This window comes from Cololabis saira, chromosome 17 (genome assembly GCF_033807715.1).
Source record: "Cololabis saira isolate AMF1-May2022 chromosome 17, fColSai1.1, whole genome shotgun sequence".
Taxonomy (NCBI): Eukaryota; Metazoa; Chordata; class Actinopteri; order Beloniformes; family Belonidae; genus Cololabis; species Cololabis saira.
In genome coordinates this window covers 24,434,880-24,458,323 of record NC_084603.1, presented here as the reverse complement: position 1 = coordinate 24,458,323, position 23,444 = coordinate 24,434,880, and the positions used below count along the sequence as shown (strand labels likewise).

Sequence of the window (23,444 nt, the reverse complement as noted above, 5' to 3'; positions counted from 1 at the left end):
ACGTGCACATCGAGGCGTCAAATGAACGCAGGATACGCGTGGCGGCCATGATTCATATGCGTACGCGGTCTGAACTGCAAGTAAATCTCAGGTCTTAGTTGTGGGCGTGTTTTCACGCATCGGAGGCCAACCTATGTAAATCACTCCCTTCGCTATGTAAGGACGGGAGCAGAATCTGAACGGATCTAAAGAACCAATCAGATGCCATCATGCCGGCCACGCCCCCCGCCCCCCTGTCCCATGCGCGCACTCGCTTCCAGCCCCCCATGTCCACTTCCCACGGGTCCTCCTCGGCTCACAGTGTCCCAGTGTAACCCCCCTCCCTCCCCTCTGCCACGGACCTCCAGTATGTAGTTATTATGTAGTTATTTCCAGAGCGGCTCGGTCCCGCTGTGTGTGAGAGCGGGGAGCAGAGCGTCGGTCCAGGCTGCTGCTGCAGGACTCTCCGCCCAGCAGCAGCAGCCCGCGGGGACACGTGCAGCCGCACTGAAGCGCCGCAGCAGCTCCGGCTCGGAAGCAATATGGAGGTCCGTGGGGATGTAGGCGTCTCCATCCCGGCGAGAGTGGAGAGCGGAGAGCTGAGAGCGGGTGGCGGTGCGCTGCAGGCTCTAGAGCCACGGCTACGCCGTAGCCTACGGCGTAGGGTACGCCGTAGGGTACGCCGTAGGGTACGCCGTAGGCTACGCCATAGGGTACGCCGTAGGGTACGGCGTAGCCGTGGCTCTAGAGCCTGCAGCGCACCGCCACCCGCTCTCAGCTCTCCGCTCTCCACTCTCGCCGGGATGTAGACGCCGGTGGGCAGGATGCACGTTTGGGTGGGCACAGCCCACCCCTGCCCCCCCCTAAAACCAGCTTCGCTTCCAGGTGAATGAGACATGGGGTAGTTTTGTTGAAAATGTGCTGTCCAAAATGTCCTGGAAAACTCGACTCCTGCAAATGCGCGTTCCCCAAAGTTTGTGGGGGCGTGGCTTTGGACGGAGCGCTGACAGGAGGGGGAGGAGTGGGCGGGGCTTAGAGGAGGTGCCACTTTCAAATCTTGCTAGCTCTCCAACATCAAGGACCCTGCCTTTAAAGCAAGAAAAAAACGTGTTTTTCATAATAGGTCCCCTTTAAACATATAAGACCTACACAGCCGTGTTTTTATGCTCGCTTTGGAGCTATATGTATAAAAATACAGTATACAGCTCATTTATTTATTTACAACTGCGGCACTATTCATCTGCATGATGTTATACAGGTGCTACACATAAGCATCCCGTCATCTGTCTAGGAGCATTAATGCTGACATAGAAATAGGGAGCACCTGAATATCGCGTTGGATTTCATCTAACTGACGTGTCAGCTTTACAGGGGAAATCTACACAGTTGTGTGCAGCACCTGATCAATAACCATGCCATCAAAATGTCGCCTAAACAAGACCCAGAGGAGCAAAGGTCAAATGATGTAAAACATTATGAAAAGGGGGTGAGGTTTATGACACGAGGGTGTAGGTGTTTGGTTGGAGGGGGGAAAAAAGTCAGAACTTGAAGAGAAACAGCAGGAACAGTAAAAACGAGCTGTGAGGCTGAAGGGAAAGTCATGCCGATGGAGGCGGTAATTGAAAACAGAGAGAAAAGGCTTTGAAAACTGTGAAAACATCCAAACAACATCAAAGTAAACTTGTATCCAGCATGAATTAAGGAGTCATTAAACCCTCCCCGCCTCCTCTTCCTCCACTGCGCTCCATCTCTGGCCTCAGTTTGACCCTCAACACTCCTTTAACAGTCAAACACTGGACCCTGCTGGACGATCTCCTGCATAACAACTGTACAGCATCAGCAGCTGGCGCTTTGTTTCCCAGTACACATTGAAAGGTTATGGTAAAGAAATAGTATGTCATTGCTACATGTTTATTTCTTTAGGCATCATTTATTCAGCAATGTTTGACATTTAAGTTTTGTATCACTGTGCTCTGGCATTTATAGTAAAGTGATAACTTATGACTTCCTGACTTAGTTTTAGAGGGCATCTTTTAAGATAGGAAATTTAAAGTGGAAGTTGTAAAAAAGGATGGAATGGTTTCACTCTGCATCCACATGTTTTGTTGTATTAATTTGATTCTTTTCGCTGTACAACCTTTCCTCTGGGCCCGAACCACACAGGTGGGACAGCCTTTTAATGTAAATATCTATGGTCCATCAAATAATATCAAGCACATAAGAGGAAACGTGGACTGTGTCTCAGCTATTCTCTCCCTTTCGTTTACAGGTTGTCATCTAAACTTGGTCAGCATAAACTTACATTAGGAGATAAAACCTGCAGGCTTATCTCATGCTGAAAGATCAAATCAGCCACTTATCAGATGAAAAAGAACAGGCACATACTCCGTATTGCGTATCCTTTTCAATTCTTTGAGTTGAGCAGGAGAAGAAATACATGTTTTAATCAGGAGAAGCCCTGATTAAAGCTTTTTATTAACTTTGGATGCCAATTTACTGATGCTTATTACTCCAAAACATCACTCATTCATCTTCTCCCGCTTATCCGTTACCGGGTCGCGGGGGCAGCAGCCTCAGCAAGGATGCCCAGACTTCCCTCACCCCAGACACCTCCTCCAGCTCTTCCGGGGGGAGTCCGAGGCGTTCCCAGGCCAGCCGAGAGACATAGTCTCTCCAGCGTGTCCTGGGTCTTCCCCGGGGTCTCCTCCCGGTGGGACATGCCTGGAACACCTCCCTAGGGAGGCGTCCAGGAGGCATCCGGTACAGATGCCCAAGCCACCTCAGCTGACTCCTCTCAATGTGGAGGAGTAGCGGCTCGACTCCGAGCTCCTCCCGGGTGACCGAACTCCTCACCCTATCTCTAAGGGAGCGTCCAGCCACCCTGCGGAGGAAACTCATCTCGGCCGCTTGTATCCGCGATCTTGTCCTTTCGGTCACTACCCAAAGTTCATGACCATAGGTGAGGGTAGGTGCGTAGATTGACCGGTAAATCGAGAGCTTCGCCTTTCGACTCAGCTCCCTCTTTACCACGACGGTCCAGTACATCGACCGCATTACTGCGGACGCTGCACCGATCCGCCTGTCAATCTCACGCTCCATTGTTCCCTCACTCGTGAACAAGATCCCGAGATACTTGAACTCCTCCACCTGAGGCAGGACTTCTCCACCCACCCGGAGAAGGCATGCCACCCTTTTCCGGTCGAGAACCATGGCCTCGGTCTTGGAGGTGCTGATTCTCATCCCTGCCGCGTCGCACTCGGCCGCAAACCGCCCCAGCACATGCTGGAGGTCCCGGTCTGATGAAGCCAACAGGACAACATCATCTGCAAAAAGCAGAGATGAAATCCTGAGGTTCCCAAACCGGATCCCCTCCGGCCCCTGGCTGCGCCTAGAAATCCTGTCCATAAAAATTATGAACAGGACCGGTGACAAAGGGCAGCCCTGCCGGAGTCCAACATGCACCGGGAACAAGTCTGACTTACTGCCGGCAATGCGAACCAGACTCCTGCTTCGATCATACAGAGACCGGACAGCCCTTAGTAGAGGGCCCCGGACTCCATACTCACTCAGCACCCCCCACAGAATGGCACGAGGGACACGGTCAAATGCCTTCTCCAGATCCACAAAGCACATGTAGACTGGTTGGGCAAATTCCCATGAACCCTCGAGCACCCTGCGGAGGGTATAGAGCTGGTCCAGTGTTCCACGACCGGGACGAAAACCGCATTGTTCCTCCTGAATCCGAGGTTCGACTATCGGCCGTAATCTCCTCTCCAGTACCCTGGCGTAGACTTTCCCCGGGAGGCTGAGAAGTGTGATCCCCCTGTAGTTGGAACACACTCTCCGGTCCCCCTTTTTGAACAGAGGGACCACCACCCCGGTTTGCCACCCCAGCGGTACTGTCCCCTTCCTCCATGCAATGTCGCACAGGCGTGTCAGCCAAGACAGCCCTACGACATCCAGAGACTTGAGGTACTCAGGGCGAATCTCATCCACCCCCGGTGCCCGGCCACCGAGGAGCTTACGAACCACCTCGGTGACCTCGGCTTGGGTAATGGATGAGCACGCCTCCGAGCCCCAACCCTCTGCTTCCTCAGTGGAAGGCATGTCAGTCGGGTTAAGGAGATCCTCAAAGTATTCCTTCCACCGTCCGACAATGTCCCCAGTCGAGGTCAACAGCTCCCCACCAGCACCATAAATGGTGCCGGCAGAGTACTGCTTCCCCCTTCTGAGGCGCCGAACGGTCCTCCAGAATTTCCTCGAGGCCGACCGAAAGTCCTCCTCCATGGCCTCCCCGAACTCCTCCCAGACCCGAGTTTTTGCCTCCAAGACTGCCCGAGCCGCGGCCCGCTTGGCCTGCCGGTACCTATCTACTGTGTCAGGAGTCCCACCGGCCAACATAGCCCGGTAGGACTCCTTCTTCAGTCTGACGGCATCCTGTACTTCCGGTGTCCACCACCGGGTTCTAGGATTGCCGCCACGACAGGCACCGGAGACCTTGCGTCCACAGCTTCGAGCCGCCGCGTTGACAATGGAGGCAGAGAACATGGTCCACTCGGACTCGATGTCCCCCGCCTCCCCCGGGATCCGAGAGAAGCTCTCCAAAACATGTTCAAAATAATTTCTTACAGAGAGGACATGCAGCGATGCAAATTAATACCCCCATATCAGTGGACACCTATCTCCAGCAATTAGAAATAATTCTCTCTTCTTGCTATAATGTATTTATATGACGCTTCGCACCTGAGGTAATATTCATGTGAAGTTCAAATTGTTGTAACCTAGCTCTTTGCAGTATATTGTTGTGACGGACGTAGCTTCTCATTTACCAGTTGTTCTGCTGAATCTTGTACAGATTTCAAGCTCTTTTTGTACATGTGTATGTGTGGGTTGTATTTTTTTTAACCACTGAATTTAAAAACATTTCCATTATGTTATTGTTCTGTATTTTCTCCAATGAGCTATTCAATTGATAATGCATATGACTGCCGGTAAGGTCAGCATATGCACATGTTCCTTTTTCCTAAAACGAAGATTTAAACTTGAAACGTCACCATGAGAAAGTCATTCATATATTTTATTGAGTGCATCATTCATCGTGTCCATGATTCCAGTTTAAAGATGATAACAGATTAAATACAGTTTGCAAACTGTGATTTACTTACACATTATACCAGTATATTACAATCTGCAAATGTATGTCAAATAATGCAATCTATAGCAGCAGGTTTGAAAGAGTATAGTTGTGCTGGAGAAGCGACTGGCAGTTATTTTCTCTAAATTCACATTGAAAGGTTTTACAAACATTCACATCAGAGTATTTATAGTATATTAGTTTGAAAAAATCAGGATCCTGAAAGAAGACGTTCTGGAGTTCCAGACTTTAGGGAAAGGATAAATCTAACTAAAACTAACTAAATCTAAAATTCCTCGTGTATATTCGCAAACTTTCCCTTTTCTCTTCAAGTTTGCATCCAACCTCAGATTTGATACTAAGCAGTTTTAGGTTCATAACTAATAATAAAATGGCATGAAAGATTGATTATTACCTGATCAAGCTTATGCCATTAAAACTGAAAACCAAACAGAGCAGATGCAGGGAGCCAAAAGATAAATTATTAAGTCTGGCAGACTGAGAGACAGCGTATAATCGCGTACCTCTCTGCCAGCCAAAAAGCATTTTGTAGACTTCAGATTGAATATTTCCCTGCAACAAGCCCCAACAGCAGACCTACGAAATGTTTTTCTCTCAGCGAGACAGAGTCGGTTCTACCATAACATTTTGCACATAATGTTAACTTCAAAGCAGGCAAGATAAAAAGTCGCTTATCTCATCCCGTCAAGCAAATTTGAATGAAGTGGAGAATGCTGAGACTGTTTTCGCCTGATCTTTGGCAGGCGGAGCGCACCAGACGAGAGCAGACCATGAGCCATCTGTCCCCTCTGAGCCCCCCCCAGTGTCCACAAAGCACACACACACACACTCTCACACACAGGCGGATGCAGCCACAATATGCGTACAAGCAACTAAACATACACACAAGGGAGGATGGCAAGTTAAAATTAGGGGACAATATTTTTAATGTTCCATGATCACCTTTTGACATGAGGCCAAAAAGGATCAAATGCTCTGTCCAGACATTAAAGAAATTAAGTTTAAGGAGTCTGAAGCATGAGCACAAATGGGGATTTATGCTGGATTTATCCATCATCCTGCTTGTTTGCCAATGCAACTGCTGATCTTTCATTTATACTCTTTAAAGCTCTGTACACTTATAAATACAGACCTTACACCACATTACTGTCCCACACGCTGGAGTAATGGACATTCGGATCCTCACGTTTCTGCTGGGCAAACAGACGGCCATTAGGACCAGAAGGAGCCAGCTGCCCCCTGGGCAACGTAAAGTAATAGGCTGTTGAATGGGTAGGCCCAAATTCATAACAGCAGCCCTCAGCAAATGTGGCAACAAGACATGAAATGTGAGCATTGAGAGCAGGAAAATTCACTTGTGTCTCGATGGTGTGAAATGGTCAATTTCCCAAAAGAGAAACTACCACAAAGGCTTAATGTCTTAGACAACAATTCTGACAAAATGTTTTAACAGTTTAGTGTCCAAAATAATATGTTGTGTAGTTTTACGGTTTAACATTTTAAAAATCTTCACCATTTGTGGTCTCTGTTCTGGACGTATGAAAACAATATTAACTGGTGAATGGAGGTTATCTTCTCTGTAAGATCAGAACAAAGGAGCCTGCTGTAAAACTAGGTTACAAACAGGACGCTAAAGGATACAGACAGGAGCTTTATCTGCAGCTGTAGTGAATATATACATACATACTTCATACAACCTTATGGAGACAATCTGGAGAGGAGACAGAGATGTACAGATGGAGCGTGGCTGACTGTTTTCTTTAACAGCCTTCATTATCCTGAAGAGGTGCAACTATCATCTGGTGCCAGAATATCAAAAAGATCTCCAAATACAAGTTCACCTCTTAAATGTTCACCAGCAGTAGCTGTAATTGCCCATGACCATCGCTTACGGCTGCAATTATTGATGACACTTACAATTAAATAAAAGAATATCATAAAACCCAACAAAAAGTAACATATCAGGAATAAAAAAAACACTTGCACAAATTTCTAGTAGGTAAAACTCAGTGGTCTATGTATTTATTAATTTCTACATGGCCATGCAAGGCTTTGATTGGACCGTGCCTACACATGGAAGAGCACATGTTCTCACCGCTGATTTTTCTTTTATACACACTTGCTTCTCTGTAGGAAATGGCATAAATATGGTGTTTTTGTCTACGTTTCATTTATGCATCTGGCCCTTGATTTTATATAGATTAATTTGGACAATACATTTAAAGCAGCACAAGCTCAGCCAATAAACATGCCTTGACTGAAGCATGAGGGCGACCCCACAGGCCGGGAGAGGTTAATAGGTCAACTGATTCAAGCAGAGCCGGAAGAAAGAGCTCAATATATTTAAGGGAGGAGAGCAGTAAAATTGTCATTCAATCTGTCTGCTTATAGAAACTCATTTAGATTAATAACACCACCAGATGTCAGTGCATGCAAACAATAACTACAGCTGAGCTGGAATGACCCTGAAAAGTCACATTATGGGACTTTTGAAAAGAAAAGAAGGAACATTTACAGCTTTGCCTGTTGTCTGACACAAGCTATGATAATGAATAGCGTCTCTATCCCAACTGAGATGTGTTCAGCTCAGGACACGGGGCACAGAAATCGATACAGGGATACAGGTACAGGATGATCCAGACCGTATCTTACCACCTCTCCTTTTTGAGAGGATTTTGGTTGGCTATTTTCTGTCTGCAGGACACTGCAACGTGAAACTGACACAGCGGTGTAGAGCAATACGGTAACCTAGATGTCGTTTTTACTTCTGTGAGCCCACGCAACTGCAAACTAAGATCATACAAGGATGAGAATTTTGCTGAACAGCTTGATAGTACACTATATCACACTTAAAGTTCACCCTTTATCACCCTTTATCACACTGAACTAATTTGGTAGCAACAAATGGCTCAGAGTCTGGCAAGATCAGTTCTCCCTTCAGATGAACTCATGAACCACACGGGAATCAGGTGCTTCATAAGGCAAATGTTTTAGATGGTGCTCGTTTGTCATTCGATGAACTCAGTCACAGAAAGCATTCACCAGCCCAGGTTTTTAAATTTGGCAATAGAAACTCCCACAATGTCTGAAGTATTTCACCTCGGCTGACATCACAATCCCATTTTCTGCACTAATCTAGATCTTTTCAAAGGTGAAATAGTACGGGTCATTGCTTATCAACTTCCAAACAAAGTATCTAACTAACCTTTTGAAACTTTCTGGAAAGAAACAGCTTAACTGTTCACCTCTGTCCATTTAGCAGCAATAAATAAACTGCTGTGCAGAATGTGCTGCAAATACTGGATGCAGTGCTGCTCTAGCTGTGCAATGACAGTGTTCCTAAATCACTGCATGCCTATTCTCCCAGAAAGGTTCTGTTAAAGAAATACAGATAAAGAAAGAAAAAGTATCATATCACCTCACATTGAACAGCATTTAAACAGATGTGATAGAACATTGACAAACCAGTGTTCACCAATAATAAAGATATATTTATTAGTAAGGCTCAATAACTATCAAACCCCAGCAATTTGTTGTGATACAGATTAAAATCTAATGAAAAATAAAATAATATGTAATGGCAAAAGAACAAAAGTATCCATTGAAGGTTTGCCATCTATCCTTGTGATTACTATGTATACAGTATCTGAATATTCCAATCACACCTCGAGTGTCAACGATAATCTTGGCTTCCCACAGTCAATTTAATATATTAAAAAAATAAAAATGAAGACAAAGTTTTATTTTTATGTGACTTATTCACACTTATTAGAGGTTTCGACTTCATGTGTCACATTTATTATCACGTTTTGAGTCTATATGACTTTTGCCATGCTCCTTTAAGGATCTTTTTTTTGCATGTCTGTGCTTGTGCTCAGTGTGAAATTATTCAATTCAATGCAAAGTTTAATGTCTGGATAAAGCCTTTGTCATGCAACATGGTTTGCATATCATTGTGTAGCTGACAGAGTGGGTTAGAAAAACAACTAGAAAACATCTGACAAGTCAGAGCAAAACTGAGTGTCCTGCACAGCAAAAAGAAAAATATTGTGAGAGGCAGCAGTTTTACTTAACCAGCATTAGTCCTGTTGTAGCACTAAATCTGTGACTGACATCCTTTCCTCACGCCCCTCCCCCACAAGAAACTGCTAGCTGACCCCCTCTGACCTCCATCCATCCATCCATCCATCCATCCATCCATCCATCCATCCATCCATCCATCCATCCATCCATCCATCCATCCATCCATCCATCCATCCATGAGCTGAGGTCTCATCAAGGCTGCAGAAACGTGTGCTGTCACATGCACACATGAACTATAAACGGTCCTTAACACACATTTTGTGCAGAGCAATACACTGCAGTGTACAAAGCGTTCCAGGTTCACACACACACACCTTGATTTTGCCTACTATGGGACATATATATGTGCACCAGCAAGAAGCGCCAAGGTCGCAGCTGAGCAGAGAGACTAATGACCTATAATAAGACACAACCTTGACTGATGGGGACAGTCAGTTAACTTGGCTATAGCAGCCAAAGAGCAACACACACTCTCCCACAAACACACAGACACCCCCACACATAGTCCTCTCTTCTCTGCAGCGTCTCGTCTTCATCAGCTCGTGTGAGTTAGATTCTTATCCGCTACACGTTTTTTTAACTCATCTTTTTCATCACCTGAATAAGCTCCTGTCTCTCGTTTAAATTTTTCCGTTTTATTGTATTTATCATTTGGATCAGCAGGGATTTACTGCCAACATTCACAGAATATCTAACAATGAATAAATAAGTGTTTAAACTTGATAAAAACACAGTTTTCTTTACTCATATTTAGATTTTAGTAGATCACAAGTCTGTGACACTTTTCCTATTAGCCGATAACTTTGTCTTGAAATTGCTACAGATGTCCCTTGTTACAAGAAAAAGAGATATACAATTGAATCGCACAGGCAGAGAAATTGAGTCTATCCTCACCAGGTTAAAGGGGTGTATTGGATGTGTTTTCATTTAGGGGACTGCAAGGTTTCCACTCACCTTAAACTGCTTCCTCTGAAAACACCAATCAAGTAAGCAGCAATTAGCATCTCACACAGGAAAAACACCTACTACAAGAGGCTGTAAAGATTCAGCACAGCATCTACTGAACGCACATGGGGACTGCATTTGCTAACACAAAATCAGTGCAATACTACCATATTCTACTCCCCACCTATCACCAAACCACCATTTGTGCTGCATCTAAGTCATAACATTATCCCATCATGGTGAAATTGAGCTAAAGTGCTGAATCCCAATTCTTCCAGCCAGGGCCGCTGCAAGGGATGTGCGAACCGTGCGACCGCACGGGGCCTCGCGCCCCAAGGGGCCTCGCGCTATGGGCCGTTTAAAAAAAATAAATATATATATTTTAATAAATATCAAATATAAATATAATATAAATATCAACAGTCACGTTCCATTACAGACCTAAATGTGTATTAGTCTGTGCATATCAATAAATATATGTGCTATGATACGCGTGTCTATTGTTCAATACAACTGATCAGACCAAGCGCAGACACAAGCTGCTCTGATCCAGACGGGTGGAGTTGGAACAAACTGTCACACAATGTCGAGAGAACGAGACAGAATCAGGAAATTTCCATCAGGGGAGGAAAAAAGAAAAAAAACTAAAGAAAATGGAAGAGTTTAATGCCTCTCTGAAAGCTCGTTTGATAAATTTGTTACAAAAATCACCGATCCGACCGGGTCTCAAGCAGCCGTGGGGCCCCGCGTCGAAGCAAGAGATGATGATGAGGCAGGGGAAGGTATCCAGTATTTTGCTAATTGGAGAGTTAAAATTGCGCATATAGACACCCGATCCGACCCGAAAAACCCAAAAATTTCACGCGCGTGAGCGTAGCTGGGGGCCCCCCCAGCCATTTCGCACAGGGCCTCGCAAATCTCCCAGTCGGCTCTGCGTCCAGCACATCATAATGTGATATGAGAGCGTCTTTGCAGCCTTTTTATGCATCTAAACGTCACAGAACAATCTAAGCAATTGTATTTATTAGGATGATTAAATCATTTTAAATCATTGAAGCATTCAGTTTATAAATTGTGATGTTAAAGATTTAAACAACGCAGATGTCATGCTGACTCCGTGGCAACGCCAAGCACAGTTTGTTTGTTTTCTTTTTTAGTGGCAAACTGCCATTTCTGCTTAGCAGATCCAACATTTCATCTAATTGGCCATTTCAGCGACTTGTGATTGTGAGTGAGTGTCCCTGGTTGGAGCGGCCACCAGGCTGTCCAGAGGGAAGGTCCCAGAAAAGTTAAAAAGTGCATCGTGGGTGTCGAGATGGCTGACACGCAGCTGACAACATCCCAGTCAGCAACACACACACACACACACACATATACACGTAAAAGCGCTGGGTGACAGCAACCTTGTCAGCAGCAACACTAACAACAACCTGACTCAAATTGCTGTGTCTCGGTGTATCAGATCAAGCCTTCAGTCTGACAGAAAGCAAAGCAAGCGATAAGGTAGAACGTCACATAAACAAGGAGGAATATTTAGTGTTTACGCTTTAATACTGTGATTGAATTCTGAAATACATAACTGCTAGCAGTGATAAGTTCCAGTGTCGGCTTCTTCTCGTTTTTGATGAGTTGAGGGATAGTTCTGGATGTAAATAATTATACAATTGTGAAAGTGGCCTTTAACTGTAAACAAAGCCTGTAAACATGTTCTGATGTCTTATTTTGTGCAAGCAATCAACTTTTAATCAGAAAATCCCACTTCTAAACCCTAAAACCTCTATGACAGTGAGCACAGTTTCAGTTCAATATTTATCAGGAACTGCTGTGGCACTTCAAAAAAAAAATATTAAATGGATGCAGTTCATCACAAAACAAAAATCAAGTTCTCATAAATGGGAAACTGGAAAAAATCATTTATCAATTTTTGAATTACTGGGCCTTCATTTTGCACCAGAGTACAAATCAAAACCGAGCTACCACGTTTACCGGATGGACTCCAAACTGTGGTTAGGAGTGATTGTGAGTGTGCATGAGAAATTGTCTCGTTTGTCTCTTTGCAACCCTGTGATGGACTGGCGACCTGATCTAAATGGAGAGGTTCAAACCTCCTGACCCTGAATAGGATGTGGAGGATAAATGGATGGTTTGTAGCCAAGGTCTGAAAAGTGAAGCTGCCTTTGGCTGCTATTGAAAAATCAGTCAATAATTCACTGTACAATAATACACAACAGAATTTTAAGTAAGTAAGTAAGTAAGTCACATGTATACCAGTGCCAAAGTGTTTTACAATAAAAACATGATAGCAAAAGATTAAAAAAAAAAAAAACCCACACCACTTGAAAGCCTGTAAAAAATGATATCCGCTGTTTTTTTTAAAACTTTTAGATGGAGAGAAGGTGGTAAAGAGTTCCAGAGTCGCAGGCCACGTTTACACATAGCCGGGTATTTACAAAAACAGATATTTCCGCCTGTACGTTTTGAAAAATATCCTTGTTTACACGAACCTGCATACATACGCTGTTAAGGGTGCTATGAGCATCCAAACCTGCAGGGGGCAGTGTAACGAGAAGCGTAAAGTCATGCTAGCCAATCAAAATCCTGGAAAAAAACGTCAACAAATGACACGTGTGAAGCCTGAATAATATGGTTCCGCGTTAAATCGACGGCGTAACCTACGCCGTAGGCTCTGCGTTGGTGTAAAGCAATGAGAAATGATCGTTTTTGGTGACTTTGAGCTTCGTTTTCGTGTAAACGAACGGCCAAAACGCATGAAAACGCCACCATTTTTGCTCCGTGTAAACGGGGCCTCAGTGCCACCATCCCCAAAAGCCCAATCACTGTGTGTTTTGAAATGAGAAGAATGCACCAGCACCAGTATCTGCCCAGATGACCTCAGAGAACAACCACAAGAGTACGGGCACAAGAGCTCATACTGGGACGCCATACCATTTAGAGTTTTGAATGTTTAAACATTTAAAAACTGATCCTAAAATTGACTGGATGCTTAAAACAGAGTACGGTAATATGGACTCTCTTCTTGGACTTGGATAAAAGGCGTGCAATTGCGTTTTGAACAGACTGCAGGCGATTCAAGGATCCTATATTCAGACAGGTAAAAAGAGAATTACAATAATCCAACCATGAAGAAACAAAAGCTTGAATAATAATTTCCATTTCTGCTTTAGAAACAGTATGTCTTAGTTTTGCTGAGTGAGTCAGCTTCTGAACATGAGTACCTAAGGACAGAGAACTGTCCAGAACTGTCCAAGTTATGCAAACTAGATTTTACAAATGCTCCAACAGACCCAAGCCTCTGTTTTATCACTGAGATGTAACCACCAGAAGCAAAATAATAGTCTCAGTTTTACTTGAGTTTAATTGTAGACATTTGGCAGTTAACCAGGACTTAATGATAGTTAATCAATCTTTGAACTCAGTGAGACTAAAGGGGTCATTTGGATGGAAATAGCAAAGAAGCTGGATATCATCAGCATAAATATGAAAGGAAATTTTGCTAAACTTTGTAATTAAATGACCAAGAGGCAACACATAAACAAAATGGGTCCAAGAACAGATCCCTGAGGAACACCAGAGGAAAGGGAAGCTTTAGCTGAAACCAGGTGTCTGATAAAAACAGAAAAGTTTCTGTCAGTAAGGTGGGAAGTAAACCAATCCAGGGCAGACCCAGAGACACCCACCATCTTGTGCAGCCTAAGAACATACTGTAATCAATCATGTCAAAACCTGAGCTCAGGTCAAAGAAGAACCCGCACAGTACAATTATCAGTATCAGTTGCCATTAAACATAATTCAAAACCCTAAGAATAGCAGTTTCAGTTCAAGTTCATGAAAACCTGATTGAAATTTGTCAAAGATGTGATGCTTTGGTAGAAAAGCTACATTTCTTTAGCAATAGTTGGAAAAATACATGTTTAGAAGCAGAGGGAAGATAACCAGTTAAAAGAGACAAGTTAATCAAGTCAACCACAAGTAAAACAGGGTAAGTATGTCTCTTGAGAAAGAGAGATAGTTAACATCTCATTCATTATTTGAGTTATTTAGGTGGAAAGCGTGACTACCAAAGCTAGCTGCCCACCGCTGCTAGTAACCTGGTGCTAATCCCTCTCGTCCAAATATCGACATTAGAGTCTGCAGCCTGTGTTACAGCAAAATAACACCAGAATGATAACAATCTTAAAAGTTTACATTCAGGTTGCTTTCAAAATCAGTATCTCAGCGTTCACACACAGTGAAGCAACTCAGTTAACAATGTTGCAGCTCTTAGTAATATTACTCACTTCGATCTTTCTTCGTATCTCTTCTTATCTCATGAGCATTCGGTGATAAAGTTCATCACACACAGATGATGGGATGCCTGTGACCGTAGCTTTCAAAGTAACAACCAGTGAAGTAACCAGAAGTACTGATGTGGGATATGGAGCACAGAAATGCATCAACAAGGGAACTGGCTCAAAGTTCCTTGAGGGCTTTTCTATTTTCAACATTTTATGTGTTTGTGAAAGTGACTGAAGTCAAATAGAGGAGAAAAAAGCACCAGCAGCAGAGAAGTGCCAAAGTGAGAGGAAGAAGCAAAAGATACTATAATGTGCTTATAATCCAATCTGAGATAAACATCATCCATCCCATGGGGAATGAGACAAGTGCTGTAATTTAGTTGTGTTTTGAAAAGCTGATTCACGTGTTTGTTATGAACTAAGTGAGAAAAAAACTGATTATACAAATTACATTGTGCCATACTCATCAGCATAACGATATTAACTGCTGCTCTGTCTTAATCATTAGCAGCTTTTTAGGGGCCACAGTCTTCTGATTTTAATTTTAGACGATTTTCTACATTAATTAGGCATTTATAGATTATTTTCTTGATTAATTAATCAATAACCTATCTGTAAAATAAAAGAACACAGTGAAAAACAACTTCATATAGGTTTCAAAACACTGCTTGTTAGGTTTGAATAATAGTCCACAATAAACCCACATTTATTGAGTTTTCATTCAAGTAAGAACTCCGAAGAGATTCACCTAGCTACTCAACCTTTAATCTCTTGTTTATGGGTTTGTTTTTCACTAAAAGTTATTTAGTCTTTAGTGTTAACAATTGATCTGTGGAAAGAAGATTGGACTTGAAGTTGGGGAAACTGCATTAGTCCTTGAGATGAAATTTTGCCCAGGATTGCCTATAAAAAATGTTTAAAGGGGCTTTATTCAATACAAATAATAGTTAATGATGAAAAATTACCCAAGATGCTTCTGGGAGTGCAACAGTATCATATGCAATGCCCAAGCCAGACATAAATAAAATGTGTTTTATTAAATGTGTGTTACTCTAAAACAATGTGTCCTAGTAGCGCTCCAAAGACAAGTAGTGTGTACGCGTGGCAGGCATGAGTGTAAGAAAAAAAAGAAAAAGATATTTTATCAGTTAAAAGTCAGAAAACTGCAGTCTTCTCTGTCCTTTCTAACACCACCATTAAGTTAGTCTATGGCAAACCAGGTGCTAAATCTACACTGATAAAACACACATCCATTCCACAATATGCTGCAAGTATTTACTGATAATAGAGAGCAAATATGTTTGGCAAAGCTCTATGTGAATAATTCAGTAACAAACAACACACAATGCTTTGCCTCCATTCTGGCTGTGCACACAACTGTTAATAAAAACACCAGAAATTCAGCCAACCTTGTTGTTGGTTTGTGTGCGTTTGTGTGTGCTGCTCTGAAAGTCTACTTTTCCAGTGATCTGACACATAACCAGCTGAGTAAAAGAATACCAACCACACCTTGGAGCTAAAATCAACCTTTCTCCACCAGCCAGCTGGATTCCAGCATTTTTGCGCATTTCTCTCTTTCAAGAAGCACGTGACCAACCATGACCAGAAGATGACAAAAACAATAATTTCATTCCACATTTTACCTCCCACCTCATGACACAGTGAACTCAAAGCCTCAAACACAAGGTAAAAATTCTGAATTTCCACACTGAAGTCACACTGCAAGCTTTTCACACTACATTACCTCCCTTAAGGTTCAATGGCGTTGTTCCCGCGGGGCCAAAAGCTCAGAAAACCTCAGTCCACATGTTGTGACAAAGTACTGTTAAGATCTGATGTTGAGGTTTACTCTATCACGGGGGCATTACATGAAGCTATACTGTTCTACAGATGGTTTAACACATATTTCAAAAGGACCAGACCAGCTTTACTTACAGGATACAGAGGGGTGGATGAATTGTGTACGTGCAAATGCAAAAACTGCTTCTCATCACAGCTGGGTTGAAACATGTTCAGACAAAAGCATGAGTCCACGGTGGGAGTTGGAACCATATTCATGGATAAGATCTGGATGGGGTGAATATATTTTTTTTCCTCTAATCATGAACTGTGGCATTATGTTTTTTCATTCCCAAGGGGGCCCTGCAGGCACCCCACTCCCATGTTGCTACATAACCCTCTTTCGCTCACTCTCCCCTCACCATCCTTTCCTCTCCCTTCCCCCATTTGAGAGCGCCAACTGTGAAGCGGTGTGATTACCATCGATCTGTCCTAACATAGGCCATTTCCCCGGCTCTGAGCCTCTGAGCTCCTGTACGCGTGGCGGGGGTGCCACAAGGCCACGACCACATGCTTTTGTCCTTGGCCGGGAGCAGAACACGGGGCTACACAAGCGTGTGGGACAGATTTGATTGCATGTATAGAATTGACTTGTTAAAAAAATTCAAAACCAAAAAAGTCAAAGGAGATGACAAGAATAGATGGCCACGTGATTCTAGTTAGCACTGCACATCAAGATGGAGTGGCAGGTGGTTAATCTGAGGATGGGAAGACATGGCAGTGGTGGAGGTTGGGTTGAACAAATGAAAGTAATTATCAAGCCGTACAGGCGTGAGTCCCAAGGGTCAACAGAGGAGGGTGTGTGTGTGTGTGTGTGTGTGAGTGTGAGAGAGTGAAAGCAGAAGAGCATTATATCAATAGGATAAGCTTTATCTGTGAGTGTACAAGGAGCACCTGCTATACATGCATAAATGTACAAATGCACACATGCAAGTCACACGCCATTTGGCACTCTTAAGAGCCTGATGGAAGAGGCCTGGCTTTGTAGGGGGCTAATGGCTTGTAAGAGTGGGGGTGCCATCTCACTCTGTCGCACACATTTACTGACACACTGAGTTGTAATTGAGCTCATGATAATCCTGTGCATCAAATGACAGGAAAAAAGTAAAAATCTTTAGGTAACACTATGTCTTTAGAAGAGCTAATCACTCACTGTCATGTGCCTGTTGTTTGACTGCTTTGTGAATAGAAGGCATCATTCTCTGGTGCTTTGCAAAGATCAATTGCTGGACTGCCAAGTTATCTAATCTTGTCTCTCTTTTCTATTTTTCTTGGTTTTCAGGGTGCCACCATATCTCCTCTCCTCTCTCTGCACCGCCTCCACACCCGCTGCCCTTCAGCTTCTCTCTCACAACCCGGCTATCCTCCCGTCCCAGCTCCAGCCCTGTACAGAACATATCATTCAGCTCGGTATCATTAAGCAGCATCACTCCACATGACTAATCTCAGGGTGAACTGCACTAAAAACATTTTTCTATCTCACGCTTAAGCATCAAAGGTGAGGTAGCCCTGTTTAAATGAAGAAATAAGGAATAAAATGATGGGAAGTCAGTGGGAAGCCCTAGTGGTATGGAAGAGCAATGAAAAAAAAGACATGCCATTCACCTTCAAATGACATTCAGGCTTTTGATCATGCTCTCCCCCAGCCTTCCTGTTTTTCATCCTTTCTTCTTATCTTGAACTCTCTCATTTCTATCAAACACTCTGTCACATCATCTATTTGACCTTATCTCTTTCTCTACTTTCCAGCCTCGATCTCTCCCTCTCAGCAATTTTTCCTCTGTGATTATTCAGTGCAGGCAGACACAATCCAACGCTCGTGTGATTGTGAGAAAAAGGAAAAGACTGCGTGGAGATGAGGAAATACAAGTAGACAACATGATATTTATTCTCTAGTGGTAGGACAAACAAATGCTCAACACACTGGTTTCCAGTTGTGAAGGCTGCATAAGACATTTCATTACCACTCTCACACACCACAAAGCCACCAACCTCCCCAAGCAGTGAGGACCCTCAAAGTGGTGGATCAATAATTAGAGCAATCCTTATTTCATGCTCTCATTTCCGTTTAGAGACCAAAGCTAATGTAGAACAATAGCAGCTTACGCTGGAGAGAGGATGCTCTGTTGCACACTGTCAGATCCTACACGTTTCTGGCCATGTGAAATACAAGAGTGGGGATTAAAGCGGGCTCATCAGCTTGTGTTAAAGTTTATAAGTGGGAATGAATAATGCAACACAGTTGAGCTTTAAGAATCCTGATTTCTCCTCAGACCAGAGAGAGATCCAATGTTATCTCCAGATATCAGACCTGATATGGGTTTGACTGACTTGCAGGATATCTGTGGTTCCTAAACCTCTGACTCTGGCTGGTCATTCTGAGGAGCACTCTGCTGTATGGGAACAAATTCTTGGCGGCAGTCTTTGCTCTGAAAATGATAAGCTCTGACAAAGATTTAGACATCGACCGCCCCGTTTTTTTTGGTACAGTAAATACTCATAAAGATCTTAAAATAGATGTAAATCAAAGGTCAATGTTCTGAAGTTGGAATGAATAATAGGAGATCGTATTTATTTGCAAAGAAAGAAAATGCAGCATGTGAGTGTATTGCATTGAGGATTGTTTGTTTCCTCATGAATGAAATTATAATCAATTTACAGGCTGCAACTGTGCTTTGAAGAAAAAAGTGAATCCACTTAGAACAAAAATCTATGGTATAATGTTGCAATTAACTGATGTTATTGAATTAGTAGGTGTAGCAATCCACTTCCAACAATTATGGTAAACTAGGCTGGAAAGGGCTTTGAGAGATGGGGTTAATTGGACGCACGGAAAAAAGGACAGCATATACCTTTAAGCTTTAAAATAAGCAAATTCCTAAAATGTTGATGTAGCCCTACAACTATGTGTCAGTTCCAGTGGACTAGTTTTTTCCAAATCAACAAGTCAGCATCAAGTCTAAATAAGATCCATGCTGTAAGAATTCGTGATGGAAATTTTACTTAGTCAGACCCATTTAATTCACGTCACCTTTAACAACAAACAGACATGTTATCGGACAGACACAGTGGCTAAAAACTGAGATCTCCATATGGTCCATCGTACCTTTACTAGTCTGTTCATTTGTATATTTCTGTCATAGAACTGACACGTTTAAGAATCATTCCAGCGTTAAAGCAAGCTCTATTATTAGAAAGTAACGAAAGTAAATCTTCAAATCTCCAAAAAAGATGAATTTAAGCAGTTCAGGGCCGCTATAGAAGTGGATCAGTACTTGTTTTTTTAATGGGAAATAGAGGCCAGGAACTATTTCTTCCCTTTTTGCATCTATTTACAATTAAACTTTAGCACAGATTTACCATAACCTAGCAGTGAAAAAAAACCCATGTACAAAAAGTGCTTTTCGTACACTTTTGTACAAAGAAGTTAGAATTCCCTCAGCTTGTCTGTGGGGACCCTAGACTTGAAATAGCAAATTAATTGCCATTTAGGTGCAAACATATATTCCTTTCTAACTCAAAATGTCTTTGATTCATGTTGTTTTGGTCCCTAATAAAAGCTTACAGCCCCTTCCTTTCAGTAAAAGACCTATGCTTTTCCTCTTACTCCGCAATGTTCCTTTAATATGAATAGTTATGGTTGTCATGGAAGAGAGCTGTGACTCTGTAAGGTCTCTGGCGTTATACCTCACTGGATGTATCAGGGAGTGAATCACTGAATACAAGGGCTTTAACAGATTGATGAAGCTTTTCATCTAATGCTTGTAATGTGTGCTAAAAATGTTCAATGCTACACATTTGACAATATGTGTTAAGCTGATTAAACAAATCCACCTGAGATGCAGATAACTCAGTCCCAGGGAGTAAATAAAAATATACACAAGAGGAGTTGTCATTCTTCTCAGAAACCGAAGCTTAGCAGTCTCCTTGAAATCACACATACTAAGCTGTCCAGCTGGTAGCCATCTTGATTGTGATTTTTTTTTCTAATACTAGGAGGAGTTCCCAATGCAATTGCATTTAAGTGAGGCACGCATGAACACCGAATTCATTAACCTCCATCTTTCAAGGACTGAGGGGAAGGGGAGGGGGTGAAGGGGGGGAGGTGTGAGTAAAGAGGAAGGAAGCAACAAAGCGTGCTGCCTTTTTAATAGCCTCTCGTGTAAGTGAGTCTTAAGTCAAAGTGAAACAGGAAGGAAAATAGTAGGCAGATTTTTCCCTTCCTGGCTTTTTATTGTACGATGATAATTTTCCTCTTGAGTTTATTTTTCACTGAGGCCAAGGAAGACTCCACTCTTTTCCAATCCCACTTTTGCCACACACCTGCTCTGAATGCAGCATGGGGTTAAAATCCAATTTATACTGCTCTCTTTTTCAGCATTTACTCCATGGTTTTACCTTTATAACCACACATGATTTAACCCTCTAAATGAAAAGAGATGACGAGGGACCATAACATCCCCTGGTGACGTAGGACTTGAAGAAGTTGATCTGACAGTGTCAAAATTAAATTAACTGTAAAATACCTGTGTATAAAAATGTAATTAAATTAAAAAAAACACAGCTTTCACATGGCCCATATAAACCTTGTGAGGGAAATGATAAGAACTGTATCAACACACATTCTTTGTTCTGGAACAGTGTGAGAAACTGGGACACAGAGGGAGGAAACCTATGCTTTCCTTAGCTCTCTTTTTGGGAATCCACAAGGGGCTCCTGGCTCTAGATAATGTCATCAGAAGTAAAGCAGCTTGGAAAATTTATGTAACACCCATAGTGGGGGTTTCCCATGAAAACGACCACTGTGGGTGCCATATTTCAGCGACTCACTCTAAGAAACAACACATAAAGACTGATCCCAGCTTCTGGGCAAACACACACGGACAGCTATGCAGACCTAAGCTCCTCTTGTCATCTTCAGTCTCTCAGGTTCTCTTTTAACCATCCTCTGGGTTCTAATGGTGCGAAACGTATCCCCAGTCTTGCTTCTTTCACTAGGAACACACACATGCACAGACGGACACCGCATCATGTTGTTGGGCATCTGTAACCAGCTCTCTCTCTTCCCAGACACCCTGAACTGCGATGGGCCCAGACTAAAATATGCAGTTTGTGATAAAAGCAGCAGGCTTTACTTGAACTGTGTTGATGTTTTTTTCTATTTTTGATCATTTGTGCCTTAAAATCAATCCCCATTTGATATACAACCATCTGCCTTTTTATTTCAGGGTTTAAACTGTGCTTTAAGGGGAGGTGTGCAACACATACAGTAGTTCATTATCAAGGAGCAAGGCAGTATGTAGCATTTTAGAGAAGTTGTAATTACATTTGAATGATGAAACAAACCAATAAGAATAAAAATGACACACCTAAAGCCCACACCAGAGTGGTTTACGCCCTTCCACAGTCTGAAACACCACACTTGTAGTCTTGACCTTTCTTCTTTTGCTCAATGACATCACCATCCGATACATTTGAATAATGACTCCTTTGTGGCTGGTTTGGTAAATATCATGAGAGTACAGTGTTTTGGACTAATTAGCTGACCCATCAACCAACTGGGCATGTTGGGAAAGGTGTGTTAAAGAGACAGGGCGAAAGCAGAGCAGACAGAAGGTCAAATGTGTTTTGAATATTAACAAACTAAAAACGTTTTTTAGTAAAAAGGGAAAATAAGATTTAAATAAATGAACTTATTAACTGGCTTATTGTGGCATCTTTAAAGCAAGCCAAAAATCACTTCATTTATGAAGAAGTGAATGAGTTGAAAAGACAGGGATCTTTCATATTGCCTTGAGTATCAAACAATGGTTCATTTAGCCATTAGAGTAAGTGTAAAACTTCAATCAACTTTGATTCTGCTTGAATATTTAGCTCCATTTCACGACATACGTGATAATCAACCTGCTTGGTGACTAACGCATTTCTGCATTTACGAGTGTTCTCCACAGAAAGATTTGTACCTGCTCTCTTATCTAAATATAGCATTTGTATGGGTTGTGAAGGGAGTGACTCAAAGCAGTTTGCTATGCAACTTGCACCAAGGAAGACTATATCTGTTTGCTACAACAGCAACCAGACGAATGAACAGGGTTTGCATTTGAATGATGAATGGAATTAACAGATCTTTTCTTGAGCTTTTCTCCACAGTAGTATTGTGAATAATCACATTATGACAAATTACATCAGACATCAGGATAACAGCAGGTGTGCATGCTGTCACAATTTACAACAATAAAATTACAGCTCTGCAATGGCGCAGCTCAACATCAACCTTCTAAGGAAGTTAGTTTTTTGTGAATCATTAAAATGAACAAAATCATTAAAACAAGAAATGCATGAATGGATGAGGTAATAGTGAAACAAACAAACAAACAAAAAGGGAAGACGAGAAACACAAAAGTTTAAACAGAGAGGAATACGAGTTGCAGTAAGAGAAGTGAAGAGTAGGTCAGTGTGAGGACGGAGAGAAGGGCGCAAGAAGAAAAAGCTGATTATCCTCATGGACGGTGCTGATTGCACATCCAATCAATACACCCGTCTTGTCTCTTCTTAAACATAATCCTTTATCGAAAATAAAAACCTCCAACACACATCTGAATCTTTGACAAGCGACACGTAATAAAAACGCACAGGCATGAGTATTAAAGTTTAAAACATGTACAGAACCTCACATGACCTTATGAACGTTACTTTGGTTTCTGAAAGCTTTGTTTGTGATAGCGCTCTGCGTGTTTATACTAAGGTCAAATAACGTTGCCAACAGCATAATTCAAAACCAGGCACCCATGGGTACGAAGTACAGTAAATGTCACGGCTACTGAATTGATCTGTCGTGGTCAAATCTGCCATGATTAACAGAAATAATCCAGTGAATGTTCTATAAAATAATAACCAAGTCAGGCTTTTATCTTGAAACACACCAGGTGATTAAGTTTTTTTGATTATGTAGGAGTTTCTGTCTCTGTTCTCCTCGAAGTGAAGAGCTGACAGAAGGGAGATCCACGTGCATTTCAGTTCCTCCTCCATCATATGAAAAGCTTTGTCATCAATAAATCAGTTGTGTTTGCATTATAAATGTCTCTCTGTGCATCCAAGCACACACACACACACACAAACCTACAAAAAGTCACCAAAGCACTATAGAG

General features: G+C 42.5%; 1 protein-coding gene across 26 annotated transcripts in view; it reads right to left on the bottom strand.

The window, feature by feature from the left end:
* The window catches only part of LOC133463999 (ankyrin-3-like), a 136,011-nt gene that overhangs the window by 74,032 nt on the left and 38,535 nt on the right, over positions 1-23,444 (bottom strand). The window lies entirely within an intron of this gene.